Genomic DNA, 14,302 nt, shown 5'->3' with positions numbered 1-14,302 from the left:
AGGCTGGGTAAGGCCAGGCAAGGGAAAACTAGAGCTGGATCAAGACCCAAGAGGCTGGGGTTCAGGAGGCTGGGTGTGGCCGGGCAAGGGAAAACTGGAGCTGGATCAAGACCAAAGAGGCTGGGGTTCTAGAGGCTGGGTGACGTCAGGCAAGGAAAAACTAGAGCTGGTTAAAGACCCAAAAGGCTGGGGTTTGGGAGGCTGGGTGAGGCCGGGCAAGGGAAAACTAGCGCTGGATCAAGACCAAAGAGGCTGGGGTTCGGGAGGCTCAGTGCGGCTGGGCATGGGTAAACTAGAGATGGAACAAGACCCAAGGGGATGGGGTTTGGGAGGCTGGGTGAGGCCAGGCATGGGAAAACTAGAAAACTAGAGCTGGATCAAGACCCAAGAGTCTGGGGTTTGGGAGGCTGGATGAGGCCGGGAAAGTGAAAACTAGAGCTGGTTCAAGACGCAAGAGGCTGGAGTTCGGGGGGCTGGGTGAGACCGGGCAAGGGAAAACTAGAGCTGGATCAAGACCCAAGAGGCTGGGGTTCAGGAGGCTGGGTGTGGCCGGGCAAGGGAAAACTGGAGCTGGATCAAGACCAAAGAGGCTGGGGTTCTAGAGGCTGGGTGACGTCAGGCAAGGAAAAACTAGAGCTGGTTAAAGACCCAAAAGGCTGGGGTTTGGGAGGCTGGGTGAGGCCGGGCAAGGGAAAACTAGCGCTGGATCAAGACCAAAGAGGCTGGGGTTCGGGAGGCTCAGTGCGGCTGGGCATGGGTAAACTAGAGATGGAACAAGACCCAAGGGGATGGGGTTTGGGAGGCTGGGTGAGGCCAGGCATGGGAAAACTAGAAAACTAGAGCTGGATCAAGACCCAAGAGTCTGGGGTTTGGGAGGCTGGATGAGGCCGGGAAAGTGAAAACTAGAGCTGGTTCAAGACGCAAGAGGCTGGAGTTCGGGGGGCTGGGTGAGACCGGGCAAGGGAAAACTAGAGCTGGATCAAGACCCAAGAGGCTGGGGTTCGGGAGGCTGGGTGTGGCCAGACAAGGAAAAACTAGAGCTGGATCAAGACCCAAGAGGCTGGGGTTCGGGAGGCTGGATCAGGCCAGGCAAGGGAAACTAGAGCTGGTTCAAGACCCAAGAGGCTGGGGTTCAGGAGGCTGGGTGAGGCCAGCCAAGGGAAAACTAGAGCTGGCTCAAGATGCAAGAGGGTGGGGTGCGGTAGGCTGGGTGAGGTTCGGCAAGGGGAAACTAGAGCTGGATCAAAACCCAGGAGGCTGGGGTTCAGGGGGCTGGGTGAGGCCGGGCAAGGGAACACTAGAGCTGGGTCAAGACCCAAGAGGCTGAGGTTCGGGAGGCTGGGTGAGGCCAGGCAAGGGAAAACTAGAGCTGGATCAAGACCCAAGAGGCTGGGGTTTAGGAGGCTGGGTGAGGAAGGGCAAGGGAAAACTAGAGCTAGATCAAGACCCAAGAGGCTGGGGTTCAGGGGGCTGGGAGAGGCCGGCCAAGGGAAAACTACAGCTGGATCAAGACCCAAGAGGCTGGGGTTCAGGAGGTTGGGTTAGGCATGGCAAGGGAAAAATCGAGCTGGATAAAGACCAAAGAGGCTGGGGTTCAGGAGGCTGGGTGAGGCCATGAAAGGGAAACTAGAGCTGAATCAAGACCCAAGATGCTGGGATTGCAGAGGCTGGGTGACGCCAGGCAAGGGAAAACTAGAACTGGATCAAATCTCAGGAGGCTGGGGTTCAGGGGGCTGGGTGAGTCCGGGAAAGGGAAAACTAGAGCTGGATCAAGACCCAAGAGGCTGAGGTTTGGGAGCCTGCGTGAGGCCAGGCAACGGAAAACTGGAGCTGGATCAAGACCCAAGACGCTGGGGTTCAGGAGGCTGGGTGAGGCCGGGCAAGGGAAAACTAGAGCTAGATCAAGACCCAAGAGGCTGGGGTTCAGGAGGCTGGGTGAGGCCAGGCAAGGGAAAACTAGAGCTGGATCAAGACCCAAGAGGCTGGTGTTTAGGAGGCTGGTGAGGGCAGGCAAGGGAAAACTAGAGCTGGATCAAGACCCAAGAGGCTGGGGTTCGGGATGCTGGGTGAGGCCGGCCTAGGGAAAACTACAGCTGGATCAAGACCCAAGAGGCTGTAGTTCAGGAGGCTGGGTTAGGCATGGCAAGGGAAAACTAGAGCTGGATCAAGACCCACGAGGATGGGGTTTGGGGGGCTCGGTGAGGCCAGGCAAGGGAAACTAGAGGTGGATCAAGACGCAAGAGGCTGGGTTCGGGAGGCTATGTGAGGCCGGGTAAGGGAAAACTGGAGCTGGATCAAGACCAAAGAGGCTGGGGTTCTGGAGTCTGGGTGAAGCCAGGCAACGGAAATCTAGATCTGGTTGAAGACCCAAAAGGCTGGGGTTCGAGAGGCTGGGTGAGGTCGGGCAAGGGAAAACTAGTGCTGGATCAAGACCCAAGAGGCTGGGGTTCGGGAGGCTCAGTGAGACTGGGCAAGGGTAAACTAGAGCTGGAACAAGACCCAAGAGGCTGGGGTTTGAGAGGCTGGGTGTGGCCAGGCATGGGAAAACTAGAAAACTAGAGCTGTATCAAGACCCAAGAGGCTGGGGTTTGGGAGGCTGGGTGAGGCCGGGAAAGTGAAAACTAGAGCTGGTTCAAGACACAAGAGGCTGGGGTTCGGGGGGCTGGGTGAGGCCAGGCAAGGCAAAACTACAGCTGGATCAAGACCCAAGAGGCTGGGGTTCGGGAGGCTGGGTGAGGCCAAACAAGGAAAAACTAGAGCTGCATCAAGACCCAAGAGGCTGGGGTTCGGGAGGCTGGGTCAGGCCAGGCAAGGGAAAATAGAGCTGATTCAAGACCCAAGAGGCTGGGGTTCAGGAGGCTTGGTGAGGCCAGCCAAGGGAAAACTAGATCTGAATCAAGATGCAAGAGGCTGGTGTTCGGGGGGCTGGGTGAGGCCGGGCAGGGGAAAACTAGAGCTGGAGCACGACCCAAGAGGCTGGGCTACGGGAGGCTGGGTGAGGCGGGGCAAGTGAAAACTAGAGATGGCTCAAGGCTCAAGAAGCTGGGGTTCTGGAGGCTGGGTGAGGCCGGGCAAGGGAAAACTAGAGCTGGTTCAAGACCCAAGAGGCTGGGTGAGGCCAGGCAAGGGAAAACTAGAGCTGGATCAAGACCCAAGAGGCTGATGTTCGGAAGGCTGGGTGAGGCCAGGCAAGGGAAAACTAGAGCTGGATCAAGACCGAAGAGGATGGGGTTAGGGAGGCTGGGTGAGGACAGGCAAGGTAAAACTAGAGCAAGATCAAGACCCAAGAGGCTGGGGTTCAGGAGGCTGGAAGAGGCCAGGCAAGGGAAAACTAAAGCTGGATCAAGACCCAAGAGGCTGGGGTTCAGAAGGCTGGGCCAGGGCGGCCAAGGGAAAACTACAGCTGGATCAAGACCAAAGAGGCTCGGGTTCAGGAGGCTGAGTGAGGCCGGGCAAGGGAAACTAGAGCTGAATCAAGACCCAAGAATCTGGGATTCTGGAGGCTGGGTGATGCCAGGCAAGGGAAAACTAGAGCTGGATCAAAACTCAGGAGGCTGGGGTTCAGGGGGCTGGGTGAGGCCGGGCAAGGGAAAACTAGAGCTGGATCAAGACCCAAGAGGCTGAGGTTCGGCATGCTGGGTGAGGACAGGCAAGGGAAAACTAGAGCTGGATCAAGACCCAAGAGGCTAGGGTTCGGGAGGCTGGGTGAGGCCGGGCAACGGAAAACTAGAGCTGGATCAAGACCCACAAGGATGGGTTTGGGGGGCTGGGTGAGGCCATGCAATAGAAACTAGAGGTGGATCAAGACCCAAGAGGCTGGGGTTCGGGAGGCTCAGTGAGGCCAGGCAAGGGAAAACTAGAGCTGGATCAAGACCAAAGAGGCTGGGGTTCTAGAGGCTGGGTGACGCCAGGCAAGGGAAAACTGGAGATGGTTCAAGGCCCAAAAGGCTGGGGATCGGGAGGCTGGGTGAGGCTGGGCAAGGGAAAACTAGCGCTGGATCAAGACCCAAGAGGTTGGGGTTCGGGAGGCTCAGTGAGGCTGGGCAAGGGTAAACTAGAGCTGGAACAAGACCCAAGGGGATGGGGTTTGGGAGGCTGGGTGAGGCCAGGCATGGGAAAACTAGAAAACTAGAGCTGGATCAAGACCCAAGAGGCTGGGTTTGGGAGGCTGGGTGAGGCCGGGAAAGTGAAAACTAGAGCTGGTTCAAGACGCAAGAGGCTGAGGTTCGGGGGGCTGGGTGAAGCCGAGAAAATGAAAACTAGAGCTGGATCTAGACCCAAGAGGCTGGGGTTCGGGAGGTTGGGTGAGGCCAGACAAGGAAAAACTAGAGCTGGATCAAGACCGAAGAGGCTGAGTTCGGGAGGCTGGGTCAGGCCAGGCAAGGGAAAACTAGAGCTGGCTCAAGATGCAAGAGGCTGTGGTTCGGTAGGCTGGGTGAGGTTGGGCAAGGGGAAACTAGAGCTGGATCAAAACCCAGGAGGCTGGGGTTCAGGAGGCTGGGTAAGAACGGGCAAGGGAAAACTGGAGCTGGATCAAGACCCAAGAGGCTGAGGTTTAGGTGGCTGGGTGAGGCCAGGCAAGGGAAAACTAGAGCTGGATCAAGACCCAAGAGGATGGGGTTCGGGAGGCTGGGTGAGGACGGGCAAGGGAAAACTAGAGTTAGATCAAGACCCAAGAGACTGGGATTCAGGAGGCTGGGAGAGGCCAGGCAAGGGAAAACTAAAGCTGGATCAAGGCCCAAGAGGCTGGGGTTCAGGAGGCTGGGTGAGGCCAGGCAAGGGAAAACTAGAGCTGGATCAAGACCCAAGAGGCTGGGGTTCGGGATGCTGGGTGAGGCCGGTCAAAGGAAAACTACAGCTGGATCAAGACCAAAGAGGCTCGGGTTCAGGAGGCTGGGTGAGGCCAGGCAAGGGAAACTAGAGCTGGATCAAGACCCAAGAGGCTAGGGTTCGGGAGGCTGGGTGAGGCCGGGCAAGGGAAAACTAGAGCTGGATCAAGACCCAAGAGGCTGAGGTTCGGGAGGCTGGGTGAGGCCAGCCAAAGGAAAACTAGAGCTGGATCAAGACCCAAGAGGCTGGGGTTTGGGAGGCTGGGTGAGGCCAGGCAAGGGAAAACTAGAGCTGGATCAAGACCCAAGAGGCTGGGGTTCTAGATGCTGGGTGACGCCAGGCAAGGGAAAACTAGAGCTGGTTCAAGACCCAAGAAGCTGGGGTTCGGGAGGCTCAGTGAGGCTGGGCAAGGGTAAACTAGAGCTGGAAGAAGACCCAAGAGGCTGGGGTTTGGGAGGCTGGGTGAGGCCAGGCATGGGAACACTAGAAAATTAGAGCTGGATCAAGACCCAAGAGTCTGGGGTTTGGGAGGCTGGGTGAGGCCAGGAAAGTAAAAACTAGAGCTGGTTCAAGACGCAAGAGGCTTGGGTTCGGGGGGCTGGGTGAGGCCGGGCAAGGGAAAACTAGAGCTGGATCAAGACCCAAGAGGCTGGGGTTCGGGAGGCTGCGTGAGGCCAGATAAGGAAAAACTAGAGCTGGATCAAGACCCAAGAGGCTGGGGTTCAGGAGACTGGGTCAGGCCAGGCAAGGGAAACAAGAGCTGGTTCAAGACCCAATAGGCTGCGGTTCAGGAGGCTGGGTGAGGCCAGCCAAGTGAAAACTAGAGCTGGCTCAAGATGCAAGAGGCTGGGGTTCGATAGGCTGGGTGAGGTTGGGCAAGGGGAAACTAGAGCTGGATCAAAACCCAGGAGGCTGGGGTTCAGGAGGCTGGGAGAGGCCAGGCAAGGGAAAACTAAAGCTGGATCAAGGCCCAAAGGCTGGGGTTCAGGAGGCTGGGTGAGGCCAGGCAAGGGAAAACTAGAGCTGGTTCAAGACGCAAGAGGCTGAGGTTCGGGGGGCTGGGTGAATCTGGGCAAATGAAAACTAGAGCTGGATCTAGACCCAAGAGGCTGGGGTTCGGGAGGCTGGGTGAGGCCAGACAAGGAAAAACTAGAGCTGGGTCAAGACCCAAGAGGCTGGGGTTTGGGAGGCTGGTTCAGGCCAGGCAAGGGAAACTAGAGCTGGTTCAAGACCCAAGAGGCTGGGGTTCAGGAGGCTGGGTGAGGCCAGCCAAGGGAAAACTAGAGCTGGCTCAAGATGCAAGAGGCTGGGGTTCGGTAGGCTGGGTGAGGTTGGGCAATTGGAAACTAGAGCTGGATCAAAACCCAGGAGGCTGGGGTTCAGGAGGCTGGGTAAGAACGGGCAAGGGAAAACTGGAGCTGGATCATGACCCAAGAGGCTGAGGTTCGGGTGGCTGGGTGAGGCCAGGCAAGGGAAAACTAGAGCTGGATCAAGACCCAAGAGGATGGGGTTCGGGAGGCTGGGTGAGGACGGGCAAGGGAAAACTAGAGCTAGATCAAGACCCAAGAGACTGGGGTTCAGGAGGCTGGGAGAGGCCAGGCAAGGGAAAACTAAAGCTGGATCAAGGCCCAAGAGGCTGGTTTTCAGGAGGCTGGGTGAGGCCAGGCAAGGGAAAACTAGAGCTGGATCAAGACCCAAGAGGCTGGGGTTCGGGATGCTGGGTGAGGCCGGCCAAGGCAAAACTACAGCTGGATCAAGACCAAAGAGGCTCGGGTTCAGGAGGCTGGGTGAGGCCAGGCAAGGGAAACTAGAGCTTAATCAAGACCCAAGATGCTCGAATTCTCGAGGCTGGGTGATGCCAGGCAAGGGAAAACTAGAGCTGGATCAAAACTCAGGAGGCTAGGGTTCAGGGGCCTGGGTGAGGCCGGGCAAGGGAAAACTAGAGCTGGATCAAGACCCAAGAGGCTAGGGTTCGGGAGGCTGGGTGAGGCCGGGCAAGGGAAAACTAGAGCTGGATCAAGACCCAAGAGGCTGGGGTTTGGGAGGCTGGGTGAGGCCAGGCAAGGGAAAACTAGAGCTGGATCAAGACCCAAGAGGCTGGGGTTCTAGATGCTGGGTGACGCCAGGCAAGGGAAAACTAGAGCTGGTTCAAGACCCAGAAGGCTGGGGTTCGGGAGGCTGGGTGAGCACGGGCAAGGGAAAACTAGCGCTGGATCAAGACCCAAGAAGCTGGGGTTCGGGAGGCTCAGTGAGGCTGGGCAAGGGTAAACTAGAGCTGGAAGAAGACCCAAGAGGCTGGGGTTTGGGAGGCTGGGTGAGGCCAGGCATGGGAAAACTAGAAAATTAGAGCTGGATCAAGACCCAAGAGTCTGGGGTTTGGGAGGCTGGGTGAGGCCGGGAAATTAAAAACTAGAGCTGGTTCAAGACGCAAGAGGCTGGGATTCGGGGGGCTGGGTGAGGCCGGGCAAGGGAAAACTAGAGCTGGATCAAGACCCAAGAGGCTGGGGTTCGGGAGGCTGCGTGAGGCCAGACAAGGAAAAACTAGAGCTGGATCAAGACCCAAGAGGCTGGGGTTCAGGAGACTGGGTCAGGACAGGCAGGGGAAACTAGAGCTGGTTCAAGACCCAAGAGGCTGGGGTTCAGGAGGCTGGGTGAGGCCAGCCAAGTGAAAACTAGAGCTGGCTCAAGATGCAAGAGGCTGGGGTTCGATAGGCTGGGTGAGGTTGGGCAAGGGGACACTAGAGCTGGATCAGAACCCAAGAGGCTGGGGTTCAGGGGGCTGGGTGAAGCAGGGCAAGGGAAAACTAGAGCTGGCTCAAGATGCAAGAGGCTGGGGTTCGGTAGGCTGGGTGAGGTTGGGCAAGGGGAAACTAGAGCTGGATTAAAACCCAAGAGGCTGGAGTTCAGGAGGCTGGGTAAGGCCGGGCAAGGGAAAACTAGAGCTGGATCAAGACCCAAGAGGCTGAGGTTCGGGAGGCTGGGTGAGGCCAGGCAAAGGAAAACTAGAGCTGGATCAAGACCCAAGAGGATGGGGTTCGGGAGGCTGGGTGAGGACGGGCAAGGGAAAACTAGAGCTAGATCAAGACCCAAGAGGCTGGGGTTCAGGAGGCTGGGTGAGGCCAGGCAAGGGAAAACTAGAGCTGGTTCAAGACGCAAGAGGCTGAGGTTCGGGGGGCTGGGTGAATCTGGGCAAATGAAAACTAGAGCTGGATCTAGACCCAAGAGGCTGGGGTTCGGGAGGCTGGGTGAGGCCAGACAAGGAAAAACTAGAGCTGGGTCAAGACCCAAGAGGCTGGGGTTCGGGAGGCTGGTTCAGGCCAGGCAAGGGAAACTAGAGCTGGTTCAAGACCCAAGAGGCTGGGGTTCAGGAGGCTGGGTGAGGCCAGCCAAGGGAAAACTAGAGCTGGCTCAAGATGCAAGAGGCTGGGGTTCGGTAGGCTGGGTGAGGTTGGGCAATTGGAAACTAGAGCTGGATCAAAACCCAGGAGGCTGGGGTTCAGGAGGCTGGGTAAGAACGGGCAAGGGAAAACTGGAGCTGGATCATGACCCAAGAGGCTGAGGTTCGGGTGGCTGGGTGAGGCCAGGCAAGGGAAAACTAAAGCTGGATCAAGGCCCAAGAGGCTGGTTTTCAGGAGGCTGGGTGAGGCCAGGCAAGGGAAAACTAGAGCTGGATCAAGACCCAAGAGGCTGGGGTTCGGGATGCTGGGTGAGGACGGCCAAGGCAAAACTACAGCTGGATCAAGACCAAAGAGGCTCGGGTTCAGGAGGCTGGGTGAGGCCAGGCAAGGGAAACTAGAGCTGAATCAAGACCCAAGATGCTCGAATTCTCGAGGCTGGGTGACGCCAGGCAAGGGAAAACTAGAGCTGGATCAAAACTCAGGAGGCTAGGGTTCAGGGGCCTGGGTGAGGCCGGGCAAGGGAAAACTAGAGCTGGAACAAGACCCAAGAGGCTAGGGTTCGGGAGGCTGGGTGAGGCCGGGCAAGGGAAAACTAGAGCTGGATCAAGACCCAAGAGGCTGAGGTTCGGGTGGCTGGGTGAGGCCAGGCAAGGGAAAACTAAAGCTGGATCAAGGCCCAAGAGGCTGGTTTTCAGGAGGCTGGGTGAGGCCAGGCAAGGGAAAACTAGAGCTGGATCAAGACCCAAGAGGCTGGGGTTCGGGATGCTGGGTGAGGACGGCCAAGGCAAAACTACAGCTGGATCAAGACCAAAGAGGCTCGGGTTCAGGAGGCTGGGTGAGGCCAGGCAAGGGAAACTAGAGCTGAATCAAGACCCAAGATGCTCGAATTCTCGAGCCTGGGTGACGCCAGGCAAGGGAAAACTAGAGCTGGATCAAAACTCAGGAGGCTAGGGTTCAGGGGCCTGGGTGAGGCCGGGCAAGGGAAAACTAGAGCTGGAACAAGACCCAAGAGGCTAGGGTTCGGGAGGCTGGGTGAGGCCGGGCAAGGGAAAACTAGAGCTGGATCAAGACCCAAGAGGCTGAGGTTCGGGAGGCTGGGTGAGGCCAGCCAAAGGAAAACTAGAGCTGGATCAAGACCCAAGAGGCTGGGGTTTGGGAGGCTGGGTGAGGCCAGGCAAGGGAAAACTAGAGCTGGATCAAGACCCAAGAGGCTGGGGTTCTAGATGCTGGGTGACGCCAGGCAAGGGAAAACTAGAGCTGGTTCAAGACCCAAAAGGCTGGGGTTCGGGAGGCTGGGTGAGCACGGGCAAGGGAAAACTAGCGCTGGATCAAGACTCAAGAAGCTGGGGTTCGGGAGGCTCAGTGAGGCTGGGCAAGGGTAAACTAGAGCTGGAAGAAGACCCAAGAGGCTGGGGTTTGGGAGGCTGGGTGACGCCAGGCATGGGAAAACTAGAAAATTAGAGCTGGATCAAGACCCAAGAGTCTGCGGTTTGGGAGGCTGGGTGAGGCCGGGAAATTAAAAACTAGAGCTGGTTCAAGACGCAAGAGGCTGGGGGTTCGGGGGGCTGGGTGAGGCCGGGCAAGGGAAAACTAGAGCTGGATCAAGACCCAAGAGGCTGGGGTTCGGGAGGCTGCGTGAGGCCAGACAAGGAAAAACTAGAGCTGGATCAAGACCCAAGAGGCTGGGGTTCAGGAGACTGGGTCAGGGCAGGCAGGGGAAACTAGAGCTGGTTCAAGACCCAAGAGGCTGGGGTTCAGGAGGCTGGGTGAGGCCAGCCAAGTGAAAACTAGAGCTGGCTCAAGATGCAAGAGGCTGGGGTTCGATAGGCTGGGTGAGGTTGGGCAAGGGGACACTAGAGCTGGATCAGAACCCAAGAGGCTGGGGTTCAGGGTGCTGGGTGAAGCCGGGCAAGGGAAAACTAGAGCTGGCTCAAGATGCAAGAGGCTGGGTTTCGGTAGGCTGGGTGAGGTTGGGCAAGGGGAAACTAGAGCTGGATTAAAACCCAAGAGGCTGGAGTTCAGGAGGCTGGGTAAGGCCGGGCAAGGGAAAACTAGAGCTGGATCAAGACCCAAGAGGCTGAGGTTCGGGAGGCTGGGTGAGGCCAGGCAAAGGAAAACTAGAGCTGGATCAAGACCCAAGAGGATGGGGTTCGGGAGGCTGGGTGAGGACGGGCAAGGGAAAACTAGAGCTAGATCAAGACCCAAGAGGCTGGGGTTCAGGAGGCTGGGAGAGGCCAGGCAAGGGAAAACTAAAGCTGGATCAGGACCCAAGAGGCTGGGGTTCAGGAGGCTGGGTGAGGCCAGCCAAAGGAAAACTAGAGCTGGATCAAGACCCAAGAGGCTGGGGTTCGGGATGCTGGTGAGGCCGGCCAAGGGAAAACTACAGCTGGATCAAGACCAAGGAGGCTCAGGTTCAGGAGGCTGGGTGAGGCCAGGCAAGGGAAACTAGAGCTGAATCAAGACCCAAGATGCTTGGATTCTGGAGGCTGGGTGACGCCAGGCAAGGGGAAATTAGAGCTGGATCAAAACTCAGGAGGCTGGGGTTCAGGGGGCTGGGTGAGGCCGGGCAAGGGGAAACTAGAGCTGGATAAGACCTAAGAGGCTGAGGTTCAGGAGGCTGGGTGAGGACAGGCAAGGTAAAACTAGAGCTGGATCAAGACCCAAGAGGCTAGGGTTCGGGATGCTGGGTGAGGCCGGCAAGGGAAAACTAGAGATGGATCAAGACCAAAGAGGCTGAGGTTCGGGAGGCTGGGTGAGGCCAGCCAAAGGAAAACTAGAGCTGGATCAAGACCCAAGAGGCTGGGGTTCGGGAGGCTGGGTGAGGCCAGGCAAGGGAAAACTAGAGCTAGATCAAGACCCGAGTGGCTGGGGTTCAGGAGGCTGGGTGAGGCCAGGCAAGGGAAAACTAGAGCTGGATCAAGACCCAAGAGGCTGGGGTTCGGGAGGCTGGGTGAGGCCGGGCAAGGGAAAACTAGAGCTAGATCAAGACCCAAGTGGCTGGGGTTTAGGAGGCTGGGTGGGGCCAGGCAAGGGAAAACTAGAGCTGGTTCAAGACCCAAAAGGCTGGGGTTCGGGAGTCTGGGTGAGGCCGGGCAAGGGAAAACTAGCGCTGGATCAAGACCCAAGAAGCTGGGGTTCGGGAGGCTCAGTGAGGCTGGGCAATGGTAAACTAGAGCTGGAAGAAGACCCAAGAGGCTGGGGTTTGGGAGGCTGGGTGAGGCCAGGCATGGGAAAACTAGAAAACTAGAGCTGTATCAAGACCCAAGAGTCTGGGGTTTTAGGAGGCTGGGTGAGTGCGGGAAAGTGAAAACTAAAGCTGGTTCAAGACGCAAGAGGCTGGGGTTCGGGCGGCGGGGTGAGGATGGGCAGGGGAAAACTAGAGCTGGATCAAGTCCCAAGAGGCTGGGGTTCGGTAAGCTGTGTGAGGCCAGACAAGGGAAAACTAGAGCTGGATCAAAACTCAGGAGGCTGGGGTTCAGGGCGCTGGGTGAGGCCGGGCAAGGGAAAACTAGAGCTGGATCAAGACCTAAGAGGCTGAGGTTCAGGAGGCTGGGTGAGGATGGGCAAGGGAAAACTAGAACTGGATCAAGACCCAAGAGGCTCTGGTTCGGGATGCTGGGTGAGGCCGGGCAAGGGAAAACTAGAGATGGATCAAGACCCAAGAGGCTGAGGTTCGGGAGGCTGGGTGAGGCCAGCCAAAGGAAAACTAGAGCTGGATCAAGACCCAAGAGGCTGGGGTTCGGGAGGCTGGGTGAGGCCGGGCAAGGGAAAACTAGAGCTAGATCAAGACCCAAGTGGCTGGGGTTCAGGAGGCTGGGTGAGGCCAGGCAAGGGAAAACTAGAGCTGGATCAAGACCCAAGAGGCTGGGGTTCGGGAGGCTGGGTGAGGCCGGGCAAGGGAAAACTAGAGCTAGATCAAGACCCAAGTGGCTGGGGTTCAGGAGGTTGGGTGGGGCCAGGCAAGGGAAAACTAGAGCTGGTTCAAGACCCAAAAGGCTGGGGTTCGGGAGTCTGGGTGCGGCCGGGCAAGGGAAAACTAGCGCTGGATCAAGACCCAAGAAGCTGGGGTTCGGGAGGCTCAGTGAGGCTGGGCAATGGTAAACTAGAGCTGGAAGAAGACCCAAGAGTCTGGGGTTTTAGGAGGCTGGGTGAGTGCGGGAAAGTGAAAACTAAAGCTGGTTCAAGACGGAAGATGCTGGGCTTCGGGGGGTGGGGTGAGGCCGGGTAAGGGAAAACTAGAGCTGGATCAAGACCCAAGAGGCTGGGGTTCGGGAAGCTGCGTGAGGCCAGACAAGGAAAAACTAGAGCTGGATCAAGACCCAAGAGGCTGGGGTTCAGGAGACTGGGTCAGGCAAGGGAAACTAGAGCTGGTTCAAGACCCAAGAGGCTGGGGTTCAGCAGGCTGGGTGAGGCCAGCCAAGTGAAAACTAGAGCTGGCTCAAGATGCAAGAGGCTGGGGTTCAGTAGGCTGGGTGAGGTTGGGCAAGGGGAAACTAGAGCTGGATTTAAACCCAGGAGGCTGGGGTTTAGGGGGCTGGGTGAGGCCGGGCAAGGGAAAACTAGAGCTGGATCAAGACCCAAGAGGCTGAGGTTCGGGAGGCTGGGTGAGGCCAGGCAAGGGAAAACTAGAGCTGGCTCAAGATGCAAGAGGCTGGGGTTCAGTAGGCTGGGTGAGGTTGGGCAAGGGGAAACTAGAGCTGGATTTAAACCCAGGAGGCTGGGGTTTAGGGGGCTGGGTGAGGCCGGGCAAGGGAAAACTAGAGCTGGATCAAGACCCAAGAGGCTGAGGTTCGGGAGGCTGGGTGAGGCCAGGCAAGGGAAAACTAGAGCTGCATCAAGACCCAAGAGGCTGGGGTTCGGGATGCTGGGTGAGGCCAGCCAAGTGAAAACTACAGCTGGATCAAGACCAAAGAGGCTCGGGTTCAGGAGGCTGGGTGAGGCCAGGCAAGGGAAACTAGAGCTGGATCAAGACCCAAGAGGCTGGGGTTCGGGAGGCTGTGTGAAGCCAGACAAGGAAAAACTAGAGCTGGATCAAGACCCAAGAGACTGGGGTTCGGGAGGCTGGGTGAGGACGGGCAAGGTAAAACTAGAGCTGGATCAAGACCCAAGAGGCTGAGGTTTGGGAGGCTGGATGAGGCTAGGCAAGGGAAAACTAGAGCTGGATCAAGACCCAGGAGGCTAGGGTTCGGGAGGCTGGGTGAAGCCGGGCAAGGGAAAACTACAGCTGTCTCAAGGTGCAAGAGGCTGGGGTTCGGTAGGCTGGGTGAGGTTGGGCAAGGGGAAACTAGAGCTGGATTAAAACCCAAGAGGCTGGAGTTCAGGAGGCTGGGTAAGGCCAGGCAAGGGAAAACTAGAGCTGGATCAAGACCCAAGAGGCTGAGGTTCGGGAGGCTGGGTGAGGACGGGCAAGGGAAAACTAGAGCTAGATCAAGACCCAAGAGGCTGTGGTTCAGGAGGCTGGGAGAGGCCAGGCAAGGGAATACTAAAGCTGGATCAAGACCCAAGAGGCTGGGGTTCAGGAGGCTGGTTGAGGCCAGCCAAAGGAAAACTAGAGCTCGATCAAGACCCAAGAGGCTGGGGTTCGGGATGCTGGGTGAGGCCGGCCAAGGGAAAACTACAGCTGGATCAAGACAAAGGAGGCTCAGGTTCAGGAGGCTGGGTGAGGCCAGGCAAGGGAAACTAGAGCTGAATCAAGACCCAAGATGGTGGGATTCTGGAGGCTGGGTGACGCCAGGCAAGGGGAAATTAGAGCTGGATCAAAACTCAGGAGGCTTGGGTTCAGGGGGCTGGGTGAGGCCGGGCAAGGGAAAACTAGAGCTGGATAAGACCTAAGAGGCTGAGGTTCAGGAGGCTGGGTGAGGACAGGCACGGGAAAACTAGAGCTGGATCAAGACCCAAGAGGCTAGGGTTCGGGAAGCTGGGTGAGGCCGGGCAAGGGAAAACTAGAGATGGATCAAGACCCAAGAGGCTGAGGTTCGGGAGGCTGAGTGAGGCCAGCCAAAGGAAAACTAGAGCTGGATCAAGACCCAAGAGGCTGGGGTTCGGGAGGCTGGGTGAGGCCGGGCAAGGGAAAA

Source organism: Ambystoma mexicanum, chromosome 7p (assembly GCF_040938575.1).
Source record: "Ambystoma mexicanum isolate Mex_15411 chromosome 7p, UKY_AmexF1_1, whole genome shotgun sequence".
NCBI classification, from domain to species: Eukaryota; Metazoa; Chordata; class Amphibia; order Caudata; family Ambystomatidae; genus Ambystoma; species Ambystoma mexicanum.
Note: the sequence above shows the minus strand (reverse complement) of the source record.